This window comes from Triticum dicoccoides, chromosome 4A (genome assembly GCF_002162155.2).
Source record: "Triticum dicoccoides isolate Atlit2015 ecotype Zavitan chromosome 4A, WEW_v2.0, whole genome shotgun sequence".
NCBI classification, from domain to species: Eukaryota; Viridiplantae; Streptophyta; class Magnoliopsida; order Poales; family Poaceae; genus Triticum; species Triticum dicoccoides.
Genome location: NC_041386.1, coordinates 326,170,625 through 326,185,064, shown reverse-complemented (window position 1 = coordinate 326,185,064; position 14,440 = coordinate 326,170,625).

Sequence of the window (14,440 nt, the reverse complement as noted above, 5' to 3'; positions counted from 1 at the left end):
TCGACTTGAGTCTCGGAGGGCACGTTGCGCCTCAAGTGCTTGAGCTTCTCACAATTGTTGTTGTTGACGTTGTACCTCGGCATCTTGTGCATCTTGATGTTGTCTCGCTCGCTCTTCCTCTTCGTGTTGGTGTTGGCATTGCCGTTCTCATGCTTGCATGTAAGTAGCTTGGTTTTGACGATGTCATTGTTCTTGAGAGTTGTTGTCGTGTAGACGGTTACGGTTTGCTTGACGATCTTGGTGCGGCACGTCGAAGAGTGTTTGATGTCGGTGTACTTGAGCTGGAGATGGTGTAGTCGGAGTGTCGACTTGAGGGATCCATCTTGATGAGGACGAAGTGGAAGAAGAGCAGTTGAGCAACAAAGCATGAATCTCGTCCATTCTTGCGTCATTCTCTTGCTTGTGGTCGTCGAGCTCGTTGTCAAAATAGTCTCTTGTATGTTGCTCGGAGAGTAGCAAGTCGGTGGCGAGGTTGTTGTTGCGTTCGCACATTGCGTGTTGCTCTTGATGCAAAGCACGTTGTGCACCAAAGAGGTGGCTCTTTGTGATGTAGGAGGTCAATGTCGTCGTCTTGCTCGATGAAGAGTGGGTTGGTAGAAGTACTTGGCCTATCCACCATTCCAAGGAAATATGTGAGTGGGAGAAAGAGAAGAACTTATACCGAATGTACCAAGACTGATGTTGAAGATAGGTCAATGATCACTCAATGCGGAACAAGGAAATAACACAATTGGTACCAATTCTTGTCGGTTTCTCACACCTACACAAGTAAAAGCTTATGGTGGAGCTCGGTTAGGACAAAATTTGATGCAATTGTTAGTGATCTTAAATAATGTTGGAAAAGATTCACAAATTTGCAATGCAACAAGTAGACCAATAGCAAAATGTGGTACACGGAAACACACACACAAAAATATAAATGGGGTCGTGCAACCAAGGAATGAGGCAAAATGTGGAATCCACGAAAATGCTCTTGTTGAACAACACTAGAGATACGCTAGCACGATTGCACAATAGGCGGATACGACGACTTGTGCAGAACCTACTAAGCAAAAATGCAACGACTTCTATCCCAAGTATGCTCTATGTATGGTATTCCGATGATATGATCCAAGATGATCTAGTATGACAATCTTAATGTTGTATGATGCTATGGTTCTTGCTTAAAAGCTCTTTGTTTTTCTTTCCCTTTTGCTTAAAAGCTTGTTTGGATCTTTCTCTTTTGAGCTCTTTTCTCATGCAATGCTTCATGAACCTAGATCACAATTGTGTATGCGATGAGAACTTTGTGACACAAGAGATGATACCAAGATATGCACTAATGACATGGTATGTATGCTATGGGAAGTATGATCACTAATGTGCACAAGTGACGTTGCCGACAATACACAAAGGCTAGTCTCAATAGGTAAGATACGCAAAATTGGGCTACGATGGCTATCAATGTAATGGCAAGAATGATATATCACGATATCAAGATGAGGTTACCAATTCTTGCTTACGGTATGGTGTCAAAATGGTGGAGTGGTTGTTGTCGATGATGAATCCGTGGAGAAGATGAGCGGCGGTGATGTTGATGTCGAACCGTACCTAAATAGACAAAGCACAATAGGACACGGAACCGCAACTCAAATTATCAAGACAAAACGTGACAAAATTGTCAGAATTGGAAATGGGTAAGCGATGGTGGTGTATGTGGGAAATGGTGGTGCTATGCGGAAGTGGTGGTGGTATGCAGAAGTAGATGTGGGAACCGGGAAAAAAATTGGCGAGATTTGGACGGAAAACGGGGCGGTGGATGGAAGTGATTGTCGGCGTCCTGGGAACGGGGGTAGCCAGACTTGCATGCCTGCGGCCCCGGGCGTGGCTCCACCAGCGGCCTCGTACGGCCCATCTTCATCAGCAAACACTCAAGACCCTCGCGAGGGGCCAAGCCATGCGAGGCGGACGACACAAGACCTCCTCAGGGGCAGCCTCACTAGGCTGGCTCCCGAGGAGCGGAGATATCTATGCAAGGGGCACCTCACGAGGAGCGCTAATGTGAGCCATGACGACCAAGGCCAGGCAGGCGCCAGCGGGCGCAGAGTGCCAGTTTCCTCTTTGGTTCTAAAGAGGCAAGCACATGCGAGGAGTCCTGAGGCATCAGGCAAAGGTTTCCATATCGGTGCAACGAGACCAAGACCGGCAGGACGGCAGGACGGAGGTCATCACGAAGCACAAGACGGCGTCACCACCAGAGCCTTTGGCAGGCGAAGACCACCTTTTGTCAGCATAGCTTGTACTAGTTGTCCTCCTTCAAATTGGCCATTGTGGGATCCCTTCCCGCCTAATATTTGGGAAGAGGACACATGCCTCTATAAATAGGACTAGCCACCACCGTAGGGAGGCATCTCATCTTGGACTGGATCCATTCCACCAAGGCCACCATACAAGCTCATCGAGCTCAAGAACACCTCTCCTTAGGAGGCAGTTCTTCCATTGTACTTGTTCATTCCCAGCCTACAAGGCAATCCACCACACCACACTGGAGTAGGGTATTACACCGCAACGGTGGCCCGAACCAGTATAAACTCTTGTGTCCCTTGTTCCTCGGGTTCGGCGAGCTAGACTTTGAGATCATTGCGAGAGTGTGAGCTAGGGGGAGAGAAAACTTCATGCACACCCGAGTGTTCAAACCTCAAGGGTTTTGCCGGAACCCGTAATCCAACATTTGGCGCGCCAGGTAGGGGTGCGCTGAAGCTTTTCTTCCAGCGATCCGCATTCCACTACTCCATCGCATCCATGTCTGATGCTCGCCGAGACCGTGCTAAGCACAGCCCTCGCCGACCGTGTCACTCTGAAGGCGCCCGTTGGTAGACCTCCCCGCCATTCTCCATCACCTGCTGCCAACGCCGCCACTTGCCCGGCAGCGAACGAGCAAAAAGCGTCATCACTGCACCTCTCGGTACGGCGGGACGGCCGCACCGCCACCCTGTCGCTGATCTCCAGCCGGCTCATCGTCCCACGCTCATCGCACGCCCACGGACGTGCAGGCCGCGCTGCTCATGGCACGTGAGCTCCTGCGTTACCGCCCGGTCGACGACATCTACGAGGACTGGCTGGACCGCATCGCCGAGCTCGTCAGCGTCACTGGGGGCTCACCTGCACCATCCCTCTCGCAGACTCGCCCACCTCCAGCCGCGGGCAAGGTAGCTCACGGAGCGCCTCCGCTGCCTCCGCATCTAGACCGCACCCTAGCGCCGAGACACATAGCTCACTGAGGGCCCCCGCCTCCTCTGCATCAGGACGGTGTCCTCACCCCAAGATGCGTGGTCCCGCGGCGTGATCCGCCATGGCGTGTGCCCGCGCACGATGAAGGAAGCTGCCAGGGGGCCCCTCGACTGCAAGAAAACGCTCCTGCACTCCCCGCACCACCATGTCAAGACCGCGCGCCGCCTGCGGTGGCAGTGCATGGGTACCAAGACCTGGCTCCACCACCTCTACGGGCTCCGGTGATCACAACAGGCTACCGAGCCTTTACTCCTGAGCTGCGCACCATCGTTTGGCCACGCAAGTTCAAGCTAGACCTGCCTCTGCGCTACGACGGCACCCCTGACCCTGCGGAGTTCTTGCAGCTCTACAAGCTAAGCATCGAGGCGGCCAACGGCGACGAGAAAGTCATGGCGAACTGGTTTCCCATGGCTCTCAAAGATGGTGCTCACTCGTGGCTCCTGAACCTGCCCGCGGGATCAATTTCCTCCTAGGGTGAGTTACGCGACCGCTTCGTCACCAACTTCCAGGGCACTCGCAACTACCCGCTAGCTGCAGGCGACGTGCGGCATATCAAACAGCAGCTCGGAGAGACCCTACAAAAGTACATCCAGCGCTTCAACAACGTTCGCCTCAAGATTCCCAAGGTGACAGACGAGGTCATCATCTCCGCATTCTCCGATGGCGTCCGTGACGTCAAGATGAAGGAGGAACTTGCCATCCACGAGGAGCTATGCTCGGCCCTGCAGATGTTCAACATGGCGACCAAGTGCGCAAGAGTTGAGGAGGGGCGCCTCTCCCTCCTCGAGCTCCCTGCTGCCGACCCAGAAGAGAAGAAAGCCAAGGCCAAGGACATGAAGCGCAAGGGAGTAGTCGTGCTCGCGGCAGAGTCGGACACGAAGCATGGCCGGGACCACCCCGAGTCGTCTAAGAGCAGCCGTCCGTTCTGCGCCTTCCACAACATACACAGCCACAACACCAACGACTGCCAAGAGCTCAGGGCCATTCAAGATGGACGCTTCGGTCGGCGCCCCGAGCGCAACAACCAGGGCTACGACTGAGGAGGGGGATGAAACGGGGGACGCTGGGACGAACGAGGCCCTCATCAGGAGTGGCGCAACCGGCCTCACAAGGACCACTGGCAGGACCAGCCTGACGAGGGCGCCTAGAGGGACCAGCCTCGTGAGAACCGTCCTCAGGGCAATGTTGGCCTCCCTCCACTGCCACCACCACCAAGGAGGAACAACGACCACCATTAGGACGAGGGGGCTGAGGGCTTCCAGGAGCCACGCGCTATCGCCTGCATCATGGGCGGTGCTCAGGCCCCAGCTTCCCAGCGCATCTTCAAGCAATTTGCTCATGAGGTGAATGCGGACCTTCCCAGGCTCGAGGCCACGCGGTCAGGTGGTCCAAGTGCACCATCACCTTTAGCTCGGCGGACCAGTCCAAGTGCGCAGCAACCGCCGGCATCCTTCCAATTCTTTGTTCACCCGTCATGAGCAACATTTGTCAGATTTCGGGTTCCGGCAAAACCCTTGAGGTTCGAACTCTGGGGTGCGCACGAAGATCTCTCTTCCCGCTAGCTCACGCTCTCGCCACGATCTCAAAGCTCAGCATGTCAAACTCGTAGAACAAAGGACACAGGGTTTATACTGGTTCGGGCCACCGATGTGGTGTAATAACCTACTCTAGTGTGGTGTGGTGGATTGCCCCTCGGGCTCTAGATGAACAAGTACAAGGGAAGAACAGCCTCCTGAGGAGAGGTGTCCTTGAGCTCGATGAGCTGGTGAGATGGCCTTGGTGGAGTGGATCCAATCCAAGATGAGTCGATCCTCGACTACGGTGGTGGCTAGTCCTATTTATCGAGGCCATGGTCCTCTTCCCAAATGTAGGCAGGAATGGATGCAACAATGGCCAAATTTGAAGGGGGACAACTAGTACAAGTTATCCTGACAAAAGGTAGTCTTCGCCTGCCAAAGGTTCTGGTGGTGACGCCGTCCTCGGCTCCATGGTTACCTTCGTCCTGTCGTCTTGCTGGTCTTGGTCTTGTTGCACAGATATAGAAACCTTTGTTGATGCCTCGAGACTCCTTGCCTGTGCTTGCCTCCTTAGCACCAAAGGGGAAATGAGTATACTGCACGCTGGCGCCCACCTGGCCTTGGTTGTCATGGCTTGCGTCACAGGGACCTCGTGAGGTGCCCCTCGCCTTGATCTCTCAGCCCCTCGCGAGCCAGCCTGGTGAGGGCGCTCCGAGGAGGTCTTGCGTCATCCGCCTCGCAAGGCTTGGCCCCTCGCGAGCGTCTTGAGTGTTCGCTGATGAAGATGGGTTGTACAGGGCCGCTGGTGGGGAGCCCCATTCTCAAGACACCATTCTCAAGACGCCGACAGTAGCCCCCGGGCCCAAGGCATGCTCGGACTTGGCTTTGAGGCAAAGCCAAGGGGCAAGTGCGGAGCGCCGTGGGCCCCAACAACCTGCGGCCTCGGTTGACGCATGGAGATTGATGGGACATGAGCGTCTCCGCTTCCCCATGCTGCCTCAGCAACTGCCCGACTTGACGAGTCCATGTTGCATGCAGAAAAAAGGTCATTATTACCTTAGATCATGGAGGCCAGCGGTTGGCCTCCTGCTGGCTATAAATGGGAAGGGGGGCGGAGCCCCCATCACCCATCTCTTCCTTCGCTCCTCCTGCTTCTTCTCCCTTGCTCCACTATTAACACCGACACCTATGGCGCTGCTGAAGAGGTTCTCGGCCGCAGAAAAGGGCAAGGCCTGCCAGGAGGGGCCCGGCTCGCCGCCACCCAAGATGGGGCGCGGTCGCCCACGTAAGCACGTCGCGACCCTCACCGTGGCCCCTCACGACCGCGGCGGTGCCTCCTCGCGCGGTGGGAGTCGCCCAGGTCATGGCAGTCCCATCGATGAAGTGAGGTCCGCCATGGTTGCGCGGCCTCCCCAGCCGCGCTTCCACTCGGCGGAGAACCCGGCCGGCACCTAGCTTCAGCTCCCATGGTTCTTCGCCGGCGAACTGCCGGCCGCAGGCCCAGGCGGTCTCTGGCTACAGGCAGACGGCTACTGCAGCAAGGCTTCGTGGGTCGCGGTGGAAGTCTCCGCAGCTAGTAGACGTTTGCCCGCGCCCACGGCATGGGCAGGTGTTGTACCCTCCACTTCAAGTACGATGGTGACGCGACCCTCTACATGAGGGTGTTCGGGGGAAGATGGTCGTCGCGTCGGGTGCTGCCCTGAGGACAACGACGACGGCGAGGTTCTCGGCCTTGGCGACGGTCGTGACGAGGATGAAGGTGGACTCATCCTCGGCTCATCCAGCTATGGTGTCTCTTCCTCCGGCGACAGCTCCAGCAGCGGCGGCTATGACCAGCTGCCACGCCATCGCGCTCGCTTCGAAGGCGGTAGCGGATCGTCTCGTCACCGTGCCCCAGTGAAGCGCGAGGAGGGGTCCAGTTGAGTCCAGGGGGGCACCGAGGTCCTACCCTCATGAACCACTGTGGGGGTGCGTGCCGCTTTTGTTTCGTTGCTTCCTTCCTGCATTTGAAAAAGAAACCAGTATGGGGCCCATCAAGTGCGTGCAATGAACCATGATTTCCAGGCTGCTATGTTATGTTTATCGTTCCTGTGTCGCATTGCAGTATCAGTGTTTTATGTAGGCGTGTAGGGATAACTTATCTTGATGTGTCTGAAGTAGTTTCCGCCTCGTGAGGCGTGCCTCTCCCAGTACCTGGTGAGACCTCCTTGCCGTTGGCTTGTGAGGGGTCGAGGAACTGCAAAAATTTCTTAAGAACCTCTTGTTCTTCCAAGCCCAGGTCATAGGCGCGGCCGAGCATGACCCGGAGCTCCGCATCACGGTACCCGAGGGGAATGGATTAAGGGAGGAGCGCAAGCTTGCGAGCTTGAGCGAGGGTGCCTCGCGAAGAACAGGAAAAAAACGCTCACGAGTGCACCTGTCCAGCCCCCTCGCGGGGCACATGAGGGGGAGTATGGGCCAAAACAAAGAACTGAGGGAAGAACAGAGGAAAAGGCGATCGAACCAAGATGTCAAGAAACACCAGAATGCGAACTTCCATTAAAAGAAAAGGGACAAGCCAACTACAGAAAGCCAATGAAAAGCCGCGTCCGGCACCTAGTCTAGTCTTCTCACCAGCGCAGAGCTAAGTGCTGCCACTAGGACGTGGGAGGGAGCCCCAAAGGCCCGAGGGCGGGACTACCGACACTCCGGGGCATGTACAACCCCACTCATTATTACGTGAGAGTGTCACGGGCGGAGACCTTCACAGGCACGGGGCCTTGCTTCACAGGCGTTGGACCTTGCTTCATGGGTAGAACTTCCGAAGGTGATGGATGTTCTAGGTATTCTGGATGGGGACCCTGAGGGAGTCCTGGATTAGGGGGTCTCCGGACAGCCGGACTATAACCATTGGCTGGACTCTTGGACTATGAAAATACAAGATTGAAGACTTCGTCCTGTGTCCAGATGGGACTTTCCTTGACGTGGAAGTCAAGCTTGGCAATACGGATATGTAGATATCCTCCCATTGTAACCGACTTTCTGTAACCCTAACCCTCTCTGGTGTCTATATAAACCGGAGGGTTTTAGTCTGTAGGACAACAACAATCATACCATAGGCTAGCTTCTAGGCTTTAGCCTCTCCAATCTCGTGGTAGATCAACTCTTGTAATACTCATATCATCAAGAATAAATCAAGCAGGACATAGGGTTTTACCTCCATCAAGAGGGCCCGAACCTGGGTAAAACATCGTGTCCCTTGCCTCCTATTACCATCCGCCTTAGATGCACAGTTCGGGACCCCCTACCCGAGAACCGCCAGTTTTGACACCGACATTGGTGCTTTCATTGAGAGTTCCTCTGTGTCGTCATCATCAGGCTTGATGGCTCCTTCGATCATCGTTAGCGATGCAGTCCAGGGTGAGACTTTCCCCCCGGACAGATTTCCGTATTCAGCGCCTTTGCACTGCGGGCTAATTCGCTTGGCCATCTGGAGCAGATTGAAAGCTACGCCCCTGGCCATCATGTCAGGTTTGAAAGCTTAAACTACACGGACGATATACGCAGAGACTTGATCTTCGACGGATTCGAGCCTATGCCTTATGCGTCACGCGGTCACGATGAGTACGATTTAGCTCTACCATCAGACAGTGTTCAGGAGATCGCACCGGCAGCCGCTCCGACCCTCAATTCGGAGCCAGTTGCACCGTCCATGGATGGGTGGATGGACCCCACCACGGAGGCCTTACCCTCAGCGGCGATCGAGCCGAACATCGACCTTACCCTGCACGAGAGCCGTGTTGTCAGACTGCCGGATCCTTCTCCGGTCACGGACTCCGAACCGCCTGCGCCCGTTCCTAGCGAATCCGATTGGGCGCCGATCATGGAGTTTACCTCCGCGGTTATTTTTCAGCACTCGCCCTTTGGCAACATACTGAACTCATTATGGTATCTCTCCTTGTGAGGAGGATCCTGGCCGAACTATGTCCGGCAGGATTGGGATGCGGATGATGAAGAAATTCGCTACCCACCCACCACCCACTTAGTAGCCACTGTCGACGACTTAACCAACATGCTCGACTTCGACTCCGAAGACATTGACGGTATGGACGACGATGCGGGTGACAAAGAGGAACCACTGCCTACAGGGCACTGGACAGCCACCTCATCATACGATATATACATGGTGGACACACGCAAAGAAGGCAATGGCGACGAGACACGGAGGATGACCCCTCCAAGAAGCAACCCAAGCGCCGACAGCGGCGCCACTCTAAGTCCCGCCAAAGCAAAAGTGGTGATACCGGCACAGGAGATAATAACACTCCGGATAGTGCCGAAGATGGCAACAATCCCCTCCAGCACGATCTAGGACAGGAGGATGGAGAGGCCAGCCCTCCAGCGAGAGCGGCAGATGGAGAGGCGGAGGATGATAATTACATGCCCCCCTCCGAAGACGAGGCAAGCCTCGATGATGACGAATTCGTCGTGCCAGAGGATCCCATCGAACAAGAGCGCTTCAAGCGCCGGCTTATAGCCACGGCAAATAGCCTTAAGAAAAAGTAGCAGCAGCTTCAAGCTGATCAAGATCTGCTAGCTCACAGATGGTCTGAAGTCCTCGCGGCCGAGGAATATAAACTCGAACGCCCCTCCAAGAGTTACCCAAAATGCAGGTTGCTACCCCGACTGGAGGAAGAAGCGTATGACGCGGATGATCGGCCACCTCGTCGCCGCAATAGAGAGGCATTCCAGCCAAAAGCTCAGCCTGCACCCCGACGCCATTCAAATAAAAAGGCATGGGGAAATACGCCAGACCTGTGAGACGTACTGGAGGACAAAGCAAAACATGCAAGATCATTCTACGGATCACGAGGGCGTGCCACTACGCGAGACGATAAACGTCACGCCGGATACAGTAAAAGTAAATCCGTCCGGGCCGAACACAGCGGGCAAGACTCATTGGAGCTGTGTCGCGATATAACCCAGTACAGAGGAGCCGCACACCCCTTATGCTTCATAGATGAAGTAATGGATCATCAAATCCCAGAGGGTTTCAAACCCGTAAACATAGAATCATACGACGGCACGACAGATCCTGCGGTATGGATCGAGGATTTCCTCCTGCACATCCACATGGCCCGCGGTGATGACCTACACACAATCAAATACGTCCCACTCACACTTAAAGGACCAGCTCGGCATTGGCTCAACAGCTTGCCAGCAGAGTCCATTGCCTGTTGGGAAGATCTGGAAGCCGCATTCCTCGACAACTTTCAGGGCACTTATGTGCGACCACTAGACGCCGATGACGTGAGCCATATAATTTAGCAGCCAGAGGAATCGGCCAGGCAATTCTAGACACAGTTCCTAACAAAGAAAAATCAAATCATCCACTATCCGGATGCAGAGGCCCTAGCAGCTTTTAAACACAACATCCGCGACGAGTGGCTAGCCCGGTACCTTGGTCAGGAAAAGCCGAAATCTATGGCAGCCCTCACGACACTCATGACCCGCTTTTGTGCGGGAGAAGACAGTTGGCTGGCTCACAGTAATAACATATCAAAGAACCATGGTACTTCGGATACCAAGGACGGCAATGGCAGGTCACGTCGCAACAAACATAAGTGCTGCATTAACAGCGACAATACCGAGGATACGGCAGTCCATGCCAGATTCAAAGGCTCTAAACCCGGTCAGCGGAAAAAGCCATTTAAAAGAAGCACTCCGGGCCCGTCCAGTTTGGACCGCATACTCGATCGCTCGTGTCAAATACACGGCACCCCCGACAAGCCAGCCAACCACACCAATAGGGATTGTTGGGTATTCAAGCAGGCTAGCAAGTTAAATGTCGAAAACAAAGATAAGGGGCCACATAGCGATGACGAGGAAGAGCCCTGGCAGCCGAACACCGGAGGACAGAAGAGGTTCCCCCACAAGTGCAGACGGTGAACATGATATACGCAACCCACATCCCCAAGAGGGAGCGGAAGCGTGCGCTCAGGGACGTATATGCGTTGGAGCCAGTCGCCCCAAAGTTCAACCCATGGTCCTCCTGTCCGATCACCTTCGATCGTAGGGAACCCCCACTAGTATCCGTCATGGCGGATTCGCCGCACTCGTCATAGACCCAATCATTGACGGATTTCACCTCACTCGAGTCCTTATGGATGGCGGCAGCAACCTGAACCTGCTTTACCAGGACACAGTGCACAAAATGGGTATAGACCCCTCAAGGATCAAACCCACAAAAACGACCTTTAAAGGCGTCATACCAGGTGTAGAGGCCCATTACACAGGCTCAGTCACACTGGAAGTGGTCTTCGGATCCCCGGATAACTTCCGAAGCGAAGAGTTAATCTTCGATATAGTCCCGTTCCGCAGTGGTTATCATGCACTGCTCGGGCGAACCGCATTTGCGAGATTCAATGCGGTACCGCATTATGCATACCTCAAGCTCAAGATGCCAGGACCTCAAGGGGTCATTACAGTTAACGGAAACACAGAGCGCTCTCTCCGAACGGAGGAGCACACTGCGGCCCTCGCAGCGGAAGCGCAAAGGAGCCTCTTAAGGCAATCCACTAGTTCGGCATTTAAGGACCCAAACACCTTCAAGCGCGCCTAGAGTAATCAGCAACAGGACCGCCTGGAATGTTCCGAGCTCGCATAGCAATGCGGCCCCCACCCGGCCCAAGCCAAACGGCGAAATTCATTCCGCGCGTACATAATTATGCATTAAAAATACCATGGGCACACGCGGGGAGGGGGCATGACTACGGCACACACCAAGACGCGACTTAAACCGCACTAGGGGCTTCCCGTTTTGTTAATTTTTTTCTTTTCAAGACTTTAATCTCTGGAAACTCGGTCCGGCAGCATGATTGTCGAACATATGATGCAGCAACCAAGAAGGCAGAAAGCTACGTCACACCACGGAACTCCCAGGTGGATTACGATAACGAGTGTAATACTTGCCTTAATACTATTCTTCAGCTCGCCCTTGGAGGGGACATAGTCCTACTTTTTGCTTATTGCACTACATGTATCATTCTGCTTTAACGCACCTTTTCGAATAAACAATGCATAGCTTCGGTCTGTTTTTTGCATTTTTCTTTTATATATGTGTTCATTAATGACACCTTGCAACCGTACACTTTGGTACGACCAATACACCAGGGGCTTAAGTACCCCACAATATGGTGTGAGAAGTCTGAACACTTTCACAAGTGCGGCAGCCCGAACTTATAGCATTATATGCATCAGCCCCGAATCATGTCTTGGGTCAATAGTTGGGTTTGCCCGGCTCCCATGTTTTGGTACCTTACGTTCCACTATATCGGCTAAGGTAGCACTGGGAGAACTACTGCGATTGTGCCCCAGTTCTGCTGGGCTAAGCACCTCAGTAGAGAAAGCTAAAACTGACTGTCATGATAAGGCGAGAGACTGGTTGTTCGAGAGGTTTCGAGTCCCTAAAGGCTTATGCCGCTTAGAGCGAGGAGTCGGCCCTGTTCGGCTTAAGGCATGTATCGCGCCCCGAATTCGGCCTTACGAATACTAGGGGCTTCGCCGAAATTTAAAATTATATAATTCTATGGCTAAGTGAGAGTGATAACGCATTATAGTCCGATTGCCTTGTTCGTTGTGCTGAGCACCTCCCTCGAAGGACCCAACAATGGGAACAAGAGTGCTCAGGTTTATCCCGAACACCCCAGCACTCGTGGCGTGGGGGCAGAAGCCGACGACTAGCCATCTCTCAGATTTGATAAATAGCCGAACAGAAGGTAATATTTTAAATTCAAACAAGCGTTGCATAGCGCATATGAACAAGTTTTCATAACTACAGGATTACACGAGCGAGTTTACTCGAATATTATATCTTTCGTACACTCGTCCGCTACGAGACGAGCACCCTTCAGGACACCCTCATAGTACATCTCGGGGTGGCGATGCTCCTTGCCCTCCGGCGGCCCTTCCTTAATCAGCTTCACGGAGTCCAGCTTGGTCCATTGCACCTTCACACGGGCGAAATCCCGGCGTGCACCTTCGATGTAGAAGGACCGCTTGATGACTTCCAGCCGTGGGTAGGCATCCACAAGCCACCTCACCAGGCCGAAGTAGCTGCTGGGAAGGGCGTCGCCAGGACACATCCGGACTATAAAGCCCTTCATGGCCTGTTCGGCCGCCTTTTGCAGCTCGACCAGTTGCTTGAGCTGGTCGCTTAGAGGCATCGGGTGTTCGGTCCCAGTATACTAAGACCAGAATAGCTTCTCCGTTGAGCTTCCCTCCTCGGCCTGGTAAAACTGTGCGACATCCGACACACTGCGGGGCAAATCTGCGAATGCTCCTAAGAGCTCCGGATTCGGGTAAGTAACAGGTAATTTACTTTCACATGCTTGCTTTGCATATAGAATGCCTTACCCGCCGCTATATTCTTCATCGCATCAATCTCCTGGAGGGCCTTTTGGGCTTCGTCCATGGCACTCTTTGCGCTCTCGAGGGCTGCGGCAAGCTCAGACTCTCGCGTCTTCAAGTCAAGCTCCAACGCCTCGTGCTTCCTCACGAGAACGTGGAGCTCTCGCTGCACCTCGCCCACCCGTGCCTCATGCCTTTCCCGCTCGGTGCGCTCCTTGGCCGCTTTGTTTTCAGCCTCGGATAGCGCTTGCTTTAGGGTCACCACCTCGGTCGTGGCCCCTAGCAAATTTACAATGATCCTGTCATTTTGCAATTGCATTCTTTTTATACATATCCATAGACTAGGTTCTACTTACCTTTGTTCTCCTCGAGCTGCCTCTTGGCAAGGCCAAGCTCGTCCTTGGACCCTTTAAGGTCCTGCTTCAGTGCGGCGACCTCAGCAGTCAGTGCGGCAGATGCCAGCAGCGAAGCCTGCATACGCATATTGACATACATATATTAGACTCCTGCGATATTGTTTGATCCTCTGTTCAGCTTTTCTTTGTGAACACCGAACAGAGCATCAGGGGCTACTGTCTATGCGGTAATATTTTCCCCATATTTCAAAAACTTACCTCAAGGTCTGTTAGAAGGCTGGCACAGGCTTCAGTAGGTCCGCTCTTGGCGGACTGAACCTTCTGGACCACCGCACTCATAATAGCGTGGTGCTCTTCGTCGATGGAAGCGCTGCGAAGCGCTCCCAGCAGATTGTCCGGTGCCTCTGGACGGACAGAGGTCACCGGCACAGGCGTCTTGCCCCTTTTGGAAGGAAGCCGCCTGCCCGAGTCCGGCACCACTGGGGGTTCCGGCGCGGTGTTCGACTGAGGGCCGAACTGGGAGCCCTCTGGAGCCTTGCTCCCTCTGCTCCCGGAGTCTGGAAGGTCGCCTTCAGGCGCCTCTGGGACTGTCTCCCCTCGACCCGGTGCCTCTTGATACAATACCTCGGCGTTGTCCGTAGGGCAAGGGGAGGTGGCAGTCGGAAGTGGATCACTATCCATATCTGACGAGCCCAGGGAGCCGTCCGATGATACGTCAATACGGGCTTGTGGCGGTCTGCATAGTCATAATTCTGCGTTAGGAGAGGCAGTGCGACAAAGGTATGCTATGAGTTACTCTGGCATCCGAATACTTACGACTTCGCCAGGGGCTTGGCCCTGAGAAGCCACTCATCTTCGCCTTCAGCGACGGTGGTGGAGAAGTCCGAAAGGAGAGTCCTTCCCTTCTTG